At 42.2% G+C, this 13,862-nt stretch overlaps 1 long non-coding RNA gene across 1 annotated transcript; it reads right to left on the bottom strand.

The window, feature by feature from the left end:
- Positions 1-409: 409 nt before the first annotated feature.
- On the bottom strand, positions 410-1,695 carry LOC139041750 (uncharacterized). Its single transcript, XR_011497599.1, has 3 exons — positions 1,509-1,695; positions 636-741; positions 410-528 (listed from the first exon to the last, which is right to left on the bottom strand). It is a non-coding gene; the product is annotated as an uncharacterized lncRNA (long non-coding RNA).
- Between the last annotated feature and the right edge of the window lie 12,167 nt (positions 1,696-13,862).

Raw genomic sequence — 13,862 nt, 5'->3', positions numbered from 1 at the left:
TCAACTTTAAGATGGTTATTTTCAATTCTCTTTTCCTCATCTTGCGTTCACTCCTCTGGAGATGCATATGGGTAATTTAATACGGACTTTTTTTTAATAATGAGAGTATGTTCTCTACTGATTCAGTAGAGAGTATTTTGCGTTTTTTTGGCCTATTTTATTATTACAACTTTGGTTGTTTGTTTTACTAAAGAGTCATCATCTGGCATTGGTTTCTTGGAATGATAGTAATCTAAGCAGAAATGCCCATCTCATTTGACAGTGGGAACGCTACATTTCAGAATGAATGGGATAATTTTTTAATCTGGATTGCTTATGTTTCAGAATTAGAAGATATAGATGCCATTGAACTCCCAAGTGTACAGTGTTGTGCTTGGTCTGATAAGAAAATAAAGAATACACAGGCACGGACAACTATATTTTCCCTTTAATACATATGTGCAAATTCCATTAGCATTAATGAGTGCTCTGTATGTGTACTGAGGAAGATACGGACCAAGTCACAATGGAATCTATTACTTTATCCAGCTGGAAAAAAAAAAAAAGACTTGCATCAATTCCTGAGCAAGAAAACTACCCAGGTTGAGAGTATGTAAACAGTATGGTGGCAGTGGCACCAGGGAAAATGTACTTACTTTTTATAGCTGGTATGGCATACAGCAGAGATTTTGGGGTTGAATTACTATGGCTGGCAAACGTTGAAGCTGACAATAGAGGTCCATAGAGTCTTGGATATTCTGCCTTTGTGTTGCATCAAAATAAGGAAACGAAATATTTATGAACTTAATTCTGCCTTTCAATTCCTCCCCCTTTGCAGTGGCAATTCTCTGCATGATGATATGTATATATGTGCAGTTCAGATGTGTTCCCAGCCAATGTGATATTCCATAAATGTGATGCACCTGTGTTTTCTTGGTCACCCTGCTGTCACTGGGGTGCCTTAAAGCGCTGTCTGCAAAATAAGTGAGTAGGAGGGGGGCTGGGAGTGTGGGGGAACGGGATAGGATCTCCCTTCTCTTCTTTTTTTCTAATTTCTTCTCCTTTAGAAAGCCTTGGAAGATAGATTTAATTTCAGGTTAAGATGTCAGGTTTATCCCAGTGCAGAGATGTTGACAAATCCCGACCTGGGGCCGCAGTGGCCCTGTATGCCCTCATATTCTACCTATCTCACTGGCATGTAGCCATACTTATAATACACACTTCTAATATTGCAGAACTGCTAAGGTCAGGGCATGTGGAGCCTCACAGTATCAGGCAAACAACCACACAAAACTGTGCAGCACCCCCTGTGCAGAGGCCCCCTTTGTAAAGCTGCTAACCCAACATCCTCGCTCCTGGACCAGTAGGGACACTGGTGTCTTGATGACCCTCCACCTAGCAAGCCCACACTCTCACGAGTCTGAGAAACGGACATTGAGCGTTGGGAGAAACCACAGTGACAGAATGGCTGGCAATGACTGGCAATGAAGGCAGACAATGAAACAGAAATACCGACTCTGTGCCCTTACCTTCATTTCTCCCCCTGAAGATTTAAACTTCTGACGGTAAAAGCAATAATGCGTTGACCTTCAAGGGCTGAGGTTCTGTTGCCACTGGTTGGTGAAAGAATCATTCCTCAGCAGCACTGGCATCACTGGCCCTAGCAGTGTTGGCCGCCGCAGCAGCGGCAACCACAAGAACTGGAGTTCAGTCATATTGGCATCAGATTCTGGAAAGGGGAGGGCAGGGAGAGAGGGAGTCTATTGGCCTAAAAAGCTGAAACATCTGCTGGAGTTATTAACAGCTTTTTGGCTGAGTTCAGCAGCAGGGCACCTTGTGGTTGATAGATTCTTCTCTCAGAGATTCAAAACAATGCAGTTAAAGCAAATTTCTCATTTTCAGAGCACAGCTTAATGAGGCATACAGTATTTTAAAAATAGTCACACTTAAAATGGTCAATAGTGGTGACTACAATCAGTGGTTACCTTCGGTCCTCCACTGCGTTGTTAACTTTGCCAGGGTGATTGCATGACATGGATTTTTCAAAAGACCTTGTAGCTCACAGTTAACTCACTTTGTAGGAATTTACATTATGTATGAAGTTTATGCAGATTACCCTACGGTGCAAATATTGGCGAACTAGATCAAAACCACTTAGATGCCTTGAGGCTCTCCTTTCCCCAAAGAGTGCATTAAACCATTTTAGGTGCAGAAGTCCAATTCCGGGAAAGGTTCTGAGGGGCCTAATTTTCGAGATAAAGCGAAACTGAACATGTGGCGACAGCCTGGGCTGGAAAGAGCACCGGGTTGGAAGTCGGGAGCAGAGGGTTCTAGCCCGAGTCCTTGTACTAACTGGCTGTGTGAGTCCTTGGGGGTCACTTAATGTTCTGCCTCAATTTCTTCCTGAATAAAATGCTGGGGCCTATTAAGGGGTATGTCTCCAAATGTTTCCATCCAACTTGGCATCCTGGGAACTATGGAGTTCAAATCCAATTTTAAAGTGTTCCTCTTATGAAATCCATGAATTGTAAGCTGAGACTGCTCACCAATGCCTTTTTGCATTTGCGCATGGCAGTGTACATGGTATTTGGGTGGGGGCATCAGACAGATAAAACATAAAGTTAAATGACTCTGTCAGTCACTTCAAGTAAATGCACCATATGCTGTAACAGACATGGGCAAAGTACAACCAGCCCCAGCTGGATTTCCTAGCCTGTTAGTCTATCTGGCCAGATGACAGCATCCACCCATGGAACGGTCAAGTGTAGCTTTGTGCCTTACTGCTCCAACATGCTAACTTTGGCCGAAGGAAGGGGCTGATGGGGGAGAGAGAAGGCTGACCAGTTGTGGGCCAACATCTATGATGGAGCTGAAGCCCGCCCCCTTCCTTTCATCACTTCCCTGTGCCCAGCCCTTGGTAGGAAAGGAGAAGGAAGTTTGCCAAGTCACTGTTTCCCCAGGCAAACTGATGATCTGACCCTTAATTGCAGAGGGAAATCAGAGGAGGACAGCACTCCCCTTCCTGCATTCTGATCCAGGAATCTCTAGGGACAGAGACAGTATTTTCTTCTATTCAAAAATTATCCTAGTTGGTTCTAAGATACACTGACATCCTGGTAGGCAAGGGTCTCATGAGTGCGGGTGTTTCTAGCCTCCGTAACCAACTGTTTCTTTATTGACGCTGATGGCACATGGTCCAAATCAAATTGATTTGTTTGGTCTCCTACCCCAGTAAGAGTCTCAGGGTTCCGTCAAACATGTTGGGAGCATTGTGCAAATAAAGTGAGTAAAAAAAATCAAAGCCTTTGCATGCTGACCAGAGGGTTCATATGGTCTGCTCCTTGATTCCTGAATGAACTTAAAGGAAAACCTTGACAATATCCAGAGCTCTTGTGTCCTGCAGATGAAGGAGGAGAGAACCTCAAATTCCCTGCTGCAGAACCCACTTGGGTGGTACCTGGCTTGACTTTTAGATGGAACAGTGTGTCTATAAAAGGAAACCTCACACCTCTGCAGAGATATGGGATACCTGGGAGATGCTTCTGATGGCAGTTTGGGGCCTTTGTTGCCATTGAAAACTCAGCTGATGTCATGCCTTGTCCCCCAGGAATACCAGCCAATGTGCTGTTTTGAGGTTTGTTGCCACAGGAGGCTCACCCATTGCTGAACAATCAGCACCTGGAACCCTGTGTAACCAGCTCCCGACAGCTTCTGAGAGCCTCAGGGCAGAACACCAGCCTCTCACAGGGCCATCTTGTGTGGACCTGTGGCACAGGTGCCCACTGTGTCCTTGTGTTAGATAGACACTGCCACCTTGTGCAACAATAAGGAGTCCATCAGTGGGTCTGATATGGGGGAAAAATGACCCAGGAAGGCCTGTGTAAGCAGAGCATATCTCCCAAGAGCTCCCTTGGGAACTCTTCTACAGAGGGAAAGATGAGATGGGAAAGGAAGATCCGGCCTCTGCTAAAAAGACAGTGACCAAGGTTTCAGGGTAAATGGGATGCCCAGCTCCTGAATTCAGTACTTCTGAACTTAGGGTTGCAGACTCTCTGAAGGCTGGCACATCCATGCTACTTGTTCAGCAGTTGCCTGGGGACGCAGGCTGCTACTGGAAACCATCGGTAGCTCCCATCCCATGGACAACTGAATGGGTGGCCACAGCCACAGGGCGGTCTTGAGCTGGCCTTCCACAGGCTCTTAAAAACACTGAAATAAGGTTGATGGAAAATAAATATCAATTTATAACTCCCCACCCCAACATACCAACAAATCTATGTTAAAGGCAAGAGTAGACGTGCCCTCACATCTCGTGTCACCTAGAGCATGGATGTTGATTTGCTGGAAAAATGTGTGCGTGTGTGTTTCAAACACAACATCACCTGTCAAGTCAGGGCATGCAGGAGACCCAATAGCAAATACTTTTTGTATTACTGAACAAAAAGTGATAGTATCTTACTTGAACTTTGCTATGCTTGACAACTGTCATATTAAAACGCAATTCTAATTCAGACTCAAAGGGCGTGTGTAAGTTTTAATAAAATGAAGAGGTAGAAATTAGGAAATCCATAAGCCCTCTTTATTTTGGCCGAGAATCTAAGAGTTAATTTTGAGCAAATTGTCCAACCTGTATATAATAATCTGCCTTTTTCCAAAGTAAAGTAAGACTAAGCATAGTTATCACTTGCTGTTAAAATATAAGGCATTGTACTTTTTTAGAGTGAGTATGCAAATTTTGAGGTTATTAATAATTGAATTGCAACTTAATATCTTGCAATTGGTAGAGTTCTTCTTATATAATCTGAAATAAATCTTGTAATGATTTGTCACATAGATGAAGAATATTTCTTAGAGCTGCTACATAGACAAAAGATAAAGGGGATAATGCAATCTTGGTACTTGACAGCAAAGTAGCTAGATCCTTATGGCATTCCAAGGGACAAAAGTGGTCATCTGGTCTAATCTTATTGTTAAATAGGGAGACAGGCTTAGAGGGGTTAAGCGACTTGTCCAAAGCTACACAGTGAGATTTCTTCATAACATACTCCATTTTTCAGTATAGTTTTATTGACAAAACCAGACTCCCTTACAAGATTAGATATCAAGGGTAGAGTAAGTAACTCTAAGATAAGACTCTAATCACATCCATCTGTTTGTCTTTCTCTCTTTCACATACTTCCTCAACACCTTTCTTCTAGAGAAGAGTGTCTACTCTCTGGTCCAAAAGGAGTAGGAAATTTTACTCCTAAAATCCATCGGTGGAAAGTCTGTATAGATATCCAACACTAACCTTTATCAATTCACCAAGGAATAAATATATAATCTGATGTACTGAAATACATAAGAATATAAGGTGGTGTCAGCTATAAGGAAGGGGCTCTGGGGTACCGTTGAGTACTCTTTATGTTCCAGACACCCTGCTAAGAGGTTTTTAAAGCCTGTGACTTATTTTAATTATCTCTATCCTGTAAGATAGATACTCTTTTACAGATAAAGACACTGGGGCCCGGAGAGGGGAAGAAATTGCATATGTTACACCATTACTATGTGGTCGAGAAAGGCTTTAATCTCAGGCTTCCCTAACTTCACCCCTTCATTTACCCACATGTGCAACACATATGCAGAGGATATATGTTCAGAGGAACATCCACAATAAGTGATGGGCATTATAGATAATATCTGTTGTGAGAGTTTAGAGGAGATATCACTGGATATTCCTGGAATGAATCAATGATGAACCTGTGAGATTAGAGTGGTCAGGTACCATGTTTCACTGAGAAAGTGGGATGAGCCAAGTCTTAGAGTAGGGGTAGGTTTGGATAGGCAGATATGATAGGGACGGATATTTTACTTTGGGGAAATAGATCCTAGCAGGGAATGCATAGCAAAGAAGCATAAGTAGATCATTTTGGCTAAAAGGGAAGGTTCCCTTTGGGAAGTCATGAAACAAGGCCAGGGTAAAGGATTTGGACTTAATACTTTGGACAACAACATAAAACATTACTTGGAGACAGATTAGAGAACTAGAGAGAGGAGGCAGGGAGGGTATCTCAGATTCTACTACCATCGTCCAGGCATGAGGTGGTGATGGTGATGGTGGTGACACAATGAAAATAGATTTCAAGGAACTTAAAAAGTAAAATAAACAGTGTTCCAAGGAGATGTGGTGATTGACCGTAAATCAATCCAGGTATTATTCCAAATGGAAGGACCTGGAATAATAAAGATTGCCCAAATTGTTTTGCTTAGATTCATTTGTTGAACGTTCAATTGTTGAATGCCTACGATGTACTCGGTGCTATTCTGTTGCCTAGGGATACAGCAAGTGAACCAGACAGCCACACTGTGTGCTGGCAGGCGACTTACATTCTAGTGGATGATCTGGGGAGTGGCTTAGGTTGATAGGGGGACCTCATGAGAGAGAATTGGTTGGAGGTGAGATTAGGGTAGCCCAGGTTAAAATGTAGATTAGGCAGGTGATGCGGAAGAAAAGAGACCAGAGTTGGAAAGAGAAATTAGAAAGCCCTATAGGAGAAACAACCAGGAATCAAATCATTTCCGAATTACCAACTGCCGCCTTCACAATCCCCATGAACACACCCCTTCAGTCTGCCTTTCTCATTAGATGCAGCCCATCCCCCGAACACACATTTCTTTAGTGCACTCTTTGGTGTCACTAAATTTTTGTCTATCAAGAAAACGTAAGATTTGAATAATTCTATTCGTTTGTAGCATAGGAAGATATCCAAATATGACTGATTGCTTCAGGGGGGTTATGAAATATTTTCATTCCATGCAATTCTTTGGGGCAGTGCTTCTTAAAATTTAATGTGCACACAAATCACCTGAGGATCATGTTCAAATGCGTCTTCTGATTCTGTGTATCTGGGAAGCGGCCTGCAATTCCGCATTTCTAAGCTCTCAGGTGCTGCTGCTCCTGGTGGTCCTCAGATGTAACTTTGAAACATTGGCTTTATTATGTTATTAAGTCTCACATTCCTCTCTCCCATTGATGATATTGAAAACGCTGTTTGTATTGTGTAGTTATAAACATTAAGACAAAGAAGATAAAAACATGGAACTTAAACTATGGGAGAAAAGGCACATACAAATTTTGTTGTATAGCCAGGAGTATGGGATCAATGACCAAAAAGAAGGGCAAACATATTATGGGAAGTGACTTCCAGATTGGACGGTCCAAGAAAGTTTCATAGAATAGGATGCTTTGAGCAGGTCAAGATTATGGGGCCACTCAGAGCAACACCTTAAGGAAAATAGGTGTTATTTGAAAGGCAATAACCATCCAAATCACTGAGGAATCATGCAGGGTGAGAAAGTGAAAAAGCATCATCAGACCCGTGATTCAGACTTACTACGCTGGTGGTCAGCACGGAATTTTTGAGGGAGCTATTTGGGAGCTTAGAGAAAAGATGAAGATCTGGAGTGGGGCAATGGAAATGGATCAGGGACAAATGATGGGTATGTTTTGGAGTTTGAATTGGCAAGAGATATAAGAGATTTGGAGGCAGAGGGAGACAAAGGAGTCAAGATAACTCCTGGTTTCCCAAAGGATGCAGAAGCTATCTAGGAGTGAGTTGTAAATAGGAGTCTGGAGGTTAGGAGAAAACACTGGGCTGGCAAAACAGAACTGGGTATGCATAAGTGGGAGACGATGATGTTTTTCAGAGACAGAGAAGATGAAAAGTGGAGCAAGTGGTGAAAATTGAGGGCAAATGCCACAAAGACATCGGATGGGTCAAGGACTGAAAATAAGATGTAGGATTTGTAAGTTAAGAAGTTGTTAGTGACCGCTGTTTGAGGAGTCCTGGTTCAATTGATGAGTAGAAGCCAAGTAACAATGATTTGGAGAGAAATTAGGAAGGAGGCCTTGTGATCTCCTTTTAGAAGTTGGAGGTAAAGGGAAAAGAGAGATATGTAGGTAGTTGACGTAGAGGCTAGGAATTTTGTTGGCTTAATTTTTTTTTTTTTTTTTTTTTAAAGATTTTATTTTTCCTTTTTCTCCCCAAAGCCCCCCGGTACATAGTTGTGTATTCTTCGTTGTGGGTTCCTCTAGTTGTGGCATGTGGGACGCTGCCTCAGCGTGGTCTGACGAGCAGTGCCATGTCCGCGCCCAGGATTCGAACCAACGAAACACTGGGCCGCCTGCAGCGGAGCGTGCGAACGTAACCACTGGGCCACGGGGCCAGCCCCTTTGTTGGCTTAATTTTTAAGGATGGAACTGAGGAAGCAAGTCCCCAAATTAAGTTTCACTATCCTGAATCCCTAAGTTATTTTTCGTTTTAGTCCCTTGACTGAACCATAAGATCTGCCTACAATTCTGCTAATTTACCTTTTCTTCCTCTAGCTTCTAAATATTTAAATTTTTCTCTAGAAAGTTGTTCAACTGTGTTTTAATACTTTTCCATCTTAATGATCCTCCTTGATAGAGAAAACCAGAATTTCACTAAAATTAGCAACCTAGAATTGGAAGGCATCTTGGGTCATTTTTTCTAACCTGCTCTCCCAAAGGTGTAATTGCCTTTTGGCATCCTTGACTTATTTCTAGTGATAGTAAATTGCCACTTCAGAAGGAAGCCAACCATTTGTTGGACATGCCATATCTAATAGCATGTCTGTGATAGATCAATTGGGATGTGTTTAGCTGCAAGTAATAGATGACTCTAATTCAAAATTGTTTAAACAATGATGAAAATATATTACTTCATCTAAGAAGTGCTGAAGTAGGCAAGTTGCAGAGTTTGTAGTCAGTGTTTCAACACAATGTCAAAGACCCAGGATTTTTCCATCTTTTTCACTCTGCCATCTTCAATATATCAACTTAGCTCCCCTCATTGTCACAAAATGGCTGCCATTATTCCAGGCATTACACACAATCATCAGAATTCCAGCAGAAAGAAGCAGGCCATATCCTGGTTGACTCTTTTTTTTTATCAAGATCTTTTCCAGAAGCCCTCAGGAGAACTTAGTATCACATAGTGGCAATGAGGATGGACAATGAATTACGCTGCCTGGATTTGTATTCTGGTTCTACTTACTTACTTCCTTCCTTGGGCAAGTATTTTAGTCTTCCAGCTCTCAATTTTCTCAGCTGAAAAACTTAGATAGTCATACAACCTACCTCATAGAGTTGTTGTTAGGATTAGCATTAATATATGTGAAGTGCTTGGAAAAGTGCCTGGCATAAAGTAAGTGCCCACTAAGTGTTCCTTATTCTGCCTTCAATGATCCTAATTGAGTCACATGTCCATCTCTTAATCAGTAACTGGCAAATGGAATGGGGTTACTATGACTGGCTTTGAAAAATCAATATTTATCCTTGAAATGGGGTCTAAAGAGGCGGATCTATATATGGACACATGAATAAAACTTGGGCTCTGTTAACAGAGAAGGGAGAAGGGATGGATGGCTCTTGGGGAGGCAACACAATGCACAACTTGCCACTTGCTTTCATTCTATTCATTATCAGTTTGCAGACAGTGGTAATGTTGGGAGAAGAAACTGAAGGCAAAGACGATATGCTTGACACATATAGTTGGCCCTCCGTGTCCTTGGATGTGGAACCGTGGATATGGAGGGCCAACCAAGGGACTTTAAGCATCCACGGATTTTGGTATCCGCAGTGGGGAGGAGGGAGGTCCTGGAACCAGTCCCCCGTGGATACCGAAGGATGACTGTACTGGGGATATATTGATGGTATGTGCATTCTAAGCAGACTCATGCTTGAATCCTAAGGGAACCTTGAAAATATGTTTAAAATGCCTAACAATTAGTTCCAATATCATCTCAAACATCAGTTTAAAACAACGTATTTGTACATCAATTCGCAAAGCTTTTTCTGCCTGCTTTTTTTCATCTAATCCTCGCAACGACCAGGTGCTGTGGGAAGGATGTTATTATTCCTGTGCTGTAGATGAGAAATTGAGGCTCTGAGAAATCTAGTTGGAACTTCTGATACAGAGGGAGCTGAAGCCAAACTCAAATTCAGAATCACCCATTTCCCAGTAAGAAGTCTTTCTTCTCTCTCACAGTGCCTTTCCTATAAAATAAAGACATTCTGAACTGTTTTCTTCAGCCATGATTAGCAGTGGTCTACTCCAGTCTTACAGCCAAGAATTAAATGTAACGCGCCAAGTCTCTGCCAAGATGTGTGAGCACATAGCTGACCACGGCACTCTTAGCGCCATTCATTCTCCGAGAAGTGAACACACACATTTACGTGTTACTGTTCTCCAGAAGGGTTATCTGGAGTCTTTTATTCTTACGAACATTCTTTCTTCAAGTGCCAGTGTTAATGGCTAACTCCTAAATTTTTTTTATACCAAAATTGGCACTGGGCTATTTGGAAATGTGATTGTAGGGAAATGCTGTATGAGAAACCTTTTCACAAAAAGAACTGATCACTTGAGACAATAGTGTCATCCCAGAAAGGTAAAATTTGGAGAAGTCTCCGTTAAAAACCAGGTAAAATTGCCAGTAACTTATATTTCTTCTTTTTTTAAAAAAAAAAATCTTCGTAATCAACGGAATGGAGTAGTTAGTGACCCCTAATAGACTTTAATTAACATTTTAATAGAAAGTATTTGGCATGTTGTATAAGACTGCTATAATCATTGTTATTTACATCATGATATGCTTGATGTTTCTGCCAGAGCCTCTGGCTGGGACCCTTGCCCTCTGGACATCTGGTTAAATGCTTCTGTGAGCCATTTCCATGGCTTGTGACAGTCCAGAGGCCTCCCAGTGATTTCTAGGTGTTTCTAGGACTTACTCTTTTACGATTTTATTTGCCGCTACACTCCAAGATCCTGATATGACACTGAGGGTCTGCTCCAGATGAATCAGATCTTAGGCCCCAGTCTCTTCGCTGGTTTCTGGAAAAACCAAAAAACCAAAACCCTCACTGTAAATATTTTATGAGTTAAATAACACTACTGAGGATTTGGAGGCCCACAGGGTGGGGCTACATTGAGAATCACGTAGATTCCCACTGTCGTTTCAATTCCTGTCTGGACAAATGAAATATTACTCCTTTCTCGGATATGCTACATCTCCTCTCCTCGAGGTTCTACATTCTCAATTTCTGTTCCCAGGCACTTCTCAGGCTGTTTTCTCTACCTATTCTCTTTCTAGGAGGAAATTTGATGTCAATTGTTAGTATCAAACAGTATTTTCCCACTTCTTTACATTTGTAATTCCCCTTGTCCACTGTCCAAACCATAGTAAGCATAAATAAAAGATATTATTAAAATTTGACTTGTCCCAACTTTTCTCTTTATTATTTTCCCAGGTGAAATCATAAATTAGACCAGATGTTGGCAAACTACAGCCTGAGGGACGAATCTGCCACACCCATTAGTTACCATTTATTATCTTATCGAAGGCTGGCTTCACACTCACTACGACAGTGGAGCTGAGTAGTTACAACAGAGACCGTGTGGTCCACTAAGCTGAAAATATTTGTGACTGGCCCTTTACACAGAAAGGAGTTACTCTGGTTTAGGCAACTCTTTTGAAAATACATTACCTATACCTAGGGGTTTATTGTTTACAATATTTTCGTAAATCTTACTTATCTTGATCCCCTAGCACCTCTGAAATCCCTATTCTCCTCATTTTACAGATGAGAAAATTGGAAAGTGACTAGCCCAAAATCGCAGAGGTAGTACGTGACAGAGGTGGGATTAGTAAAAAGTGATCTGTCTGTATGCTCCAGATGATGCCCTGCGGAGAGGAGAGGGGAACTGATCTGCCATCGAAAGAGACCCATTTATCCTTCCACTCCTGTGGTGGGGCGGAGGAGGAATGGGGTGGCATTTTTGTCTAGCCCTATTCCATTCAGTCTTAAATTTTTGAAGTAAATTTGCCAGCTCAGTTCCCCTCCCCTAATCAGTTAGGGGCAGGAGGTGTGAAAGTGAAGATGAAACAACTGCAGATTAGTTCTTAACTCTGCACTCATCGAGAGTAGGATTAGAAGACATGGAAATGCCCCAGAGTTCAAGAGCTAGAGCTGGATGCACAGGCACCTTAGAGCCCAGTGGCTGCTTTGGTTTGGTTTGGTTTAGTCCCTTATTGGGACTGTTGGCTTGGGCTTCTCACTCTGAATTTAGTGCTCTTTCCACTGTATTAAGCACACCGTTGAATAATGATAGCACAAATGAATAATTATGATTACATTAGGAAAACACAAAAGAAGAGATGAAATTTTGTGTTGGTTTCCAAAGGTGGCCATCGTCAATTCCTTCTCTCTTTTTAAGTGCATGTTGCTCCTCACATCCAGTGAGTGGTAGAGTCTAATTCCTTTCTCCTTGAATCTGGGTGATCTTAGGGGTAGGTTTGAGGAGGAAGCACCACACTGGGACTTTTGACACTAGGTTATAAGTGTCTGGCAGCCCCCCCCCCCCCCAGGTCTTTTGGAAGGCTCACCCTGAGTGTCATAACGTAGCTGCCATGCTGTGAGAAATTAAAGAGACATAGAGAGGCCACAGGCAAGTGTTCTAGTCAAAGACCCCAGCTCATCTCCCAGTCAACAGCCAGCATCAGCATCCACCATGTGAGAGCGCCATCTTGGATCGCCAGCCCAGTGGAGCCTTCAGACGACTGCATGAGAAATCCTAAGCAAGAAGTACCCAGACAATCTATAAATTTGTGGAAGTTAATATATTGTGGTTTCAAGCCATCACATTTTAGCATAGTTTTATGTAGCTATTGATAATCAAAGTTTAGAAGTAAAAAGATAATTTAGTTACCTATAAGAAAAATGAACATATTTTATGAAACCAGTCAAACTAATCAAGGAACCGATTATCCAGTTACAAGCAGAGAAAAGAATTCCCTAAAGTTAGTGTGACAAAGAAAGTTTTGGATTCCTTTTTATTCCTTTTGGGGAAGAGGTGGGACGGGAGTACAGGTGGAGGGTGAGAGGTATGCAGGTAGAAGGAGCTTCTGTTAACATAAAAATGCCTTCAAGTTATTCATTGTTGGCAGGAGAAAGGTTCCTCTTGTAGATGCTTCAGGCATAAGATTCTTATCTTACTCTTGGGGAAAATTAAAGAGGTAATTAAGAGAGAAATTTTAAAACATCTTCTCAGGATAGAACCAGGAATGAAGATCTCCAAAGCTTTGACCTAGAGGAGTGGGGCCCTGGTTAAGGGAAGGACAAAAGGATAGAAAAGAGAAGGGGAATGTTGGAGAGACTCCAGGAACTCGTGGGTTTCCCTCTGAGGCTGACTTTCTATGTCCTGAAAGGCAGTCCTATGGGAAAAGGGGAGAAATGCTTTGCTCTCTCTGCTGTTCTTCATGTGTGCTCCCAACTGGCTAATAAAATAAAACTGTCTATGCACCTCCCAGTGAATTGTGTCTGTGCTTCAAGATCTCATTAGTGTTTGGATTTCAACGAGTTTACTTTCCTCACAGAAAGAAGGGTCGCCATCTTGTGGAATGAAGGGTGCTTGAAAATGTCTCCCTTCAACTTTAGAAGAAAGAGAGACTCCCAACATTGTGTTTCTTGAATTTTAAAAGGAGTCTGTGTGTGTGTGTGTGTGTGTGTGTGTGTGTGTGTGTGTGTTCAGTAACAAGGTCAATTCTCTGGAACAATAAGGTTTCGTCTTCCCTTCTTCAACACCTCCCACCTCCACCCCAATCTTGTGGCTTTTCCTTTCTGTTTCTCCCTCCTCTTAGAGCTGAGTATGCCATTTACCCATCCAAATCTACTCTGCACTCATTTCTACCCAGCTCTGCCCAGGAAAGCTGACTTACAGGACTTTGTCAGTGGACTCTCTTGCCCTCTAGCTCTGGTTGAGTTTAGCCAATGGGGAGCCCTGGGGAGAGATTGAAAGGAGGGATAAAGTGAGATCAGGATATTT

The sequence above is a fragment of the Equus asinus genome, chromosome 23, assembly GCF_041296235.1.
Source record: "Equus asinus isolate D_3611 breed Donkey chromosome 23, EquAss-T2T_v2, whole genome shotgun sequence".
In the NCBI taxonomy this organism is placed as follows: Eukaryota; Metazoa; Chordata; class Mammalia; order Perissodactyla; family Equidae; genus Equus; species Equus asinus.
The sequence above is the reverse complement of the archived record's forward strand: the minus strand, read 5'-3'. Positions and strand labels throughout refer to the sequence as shown.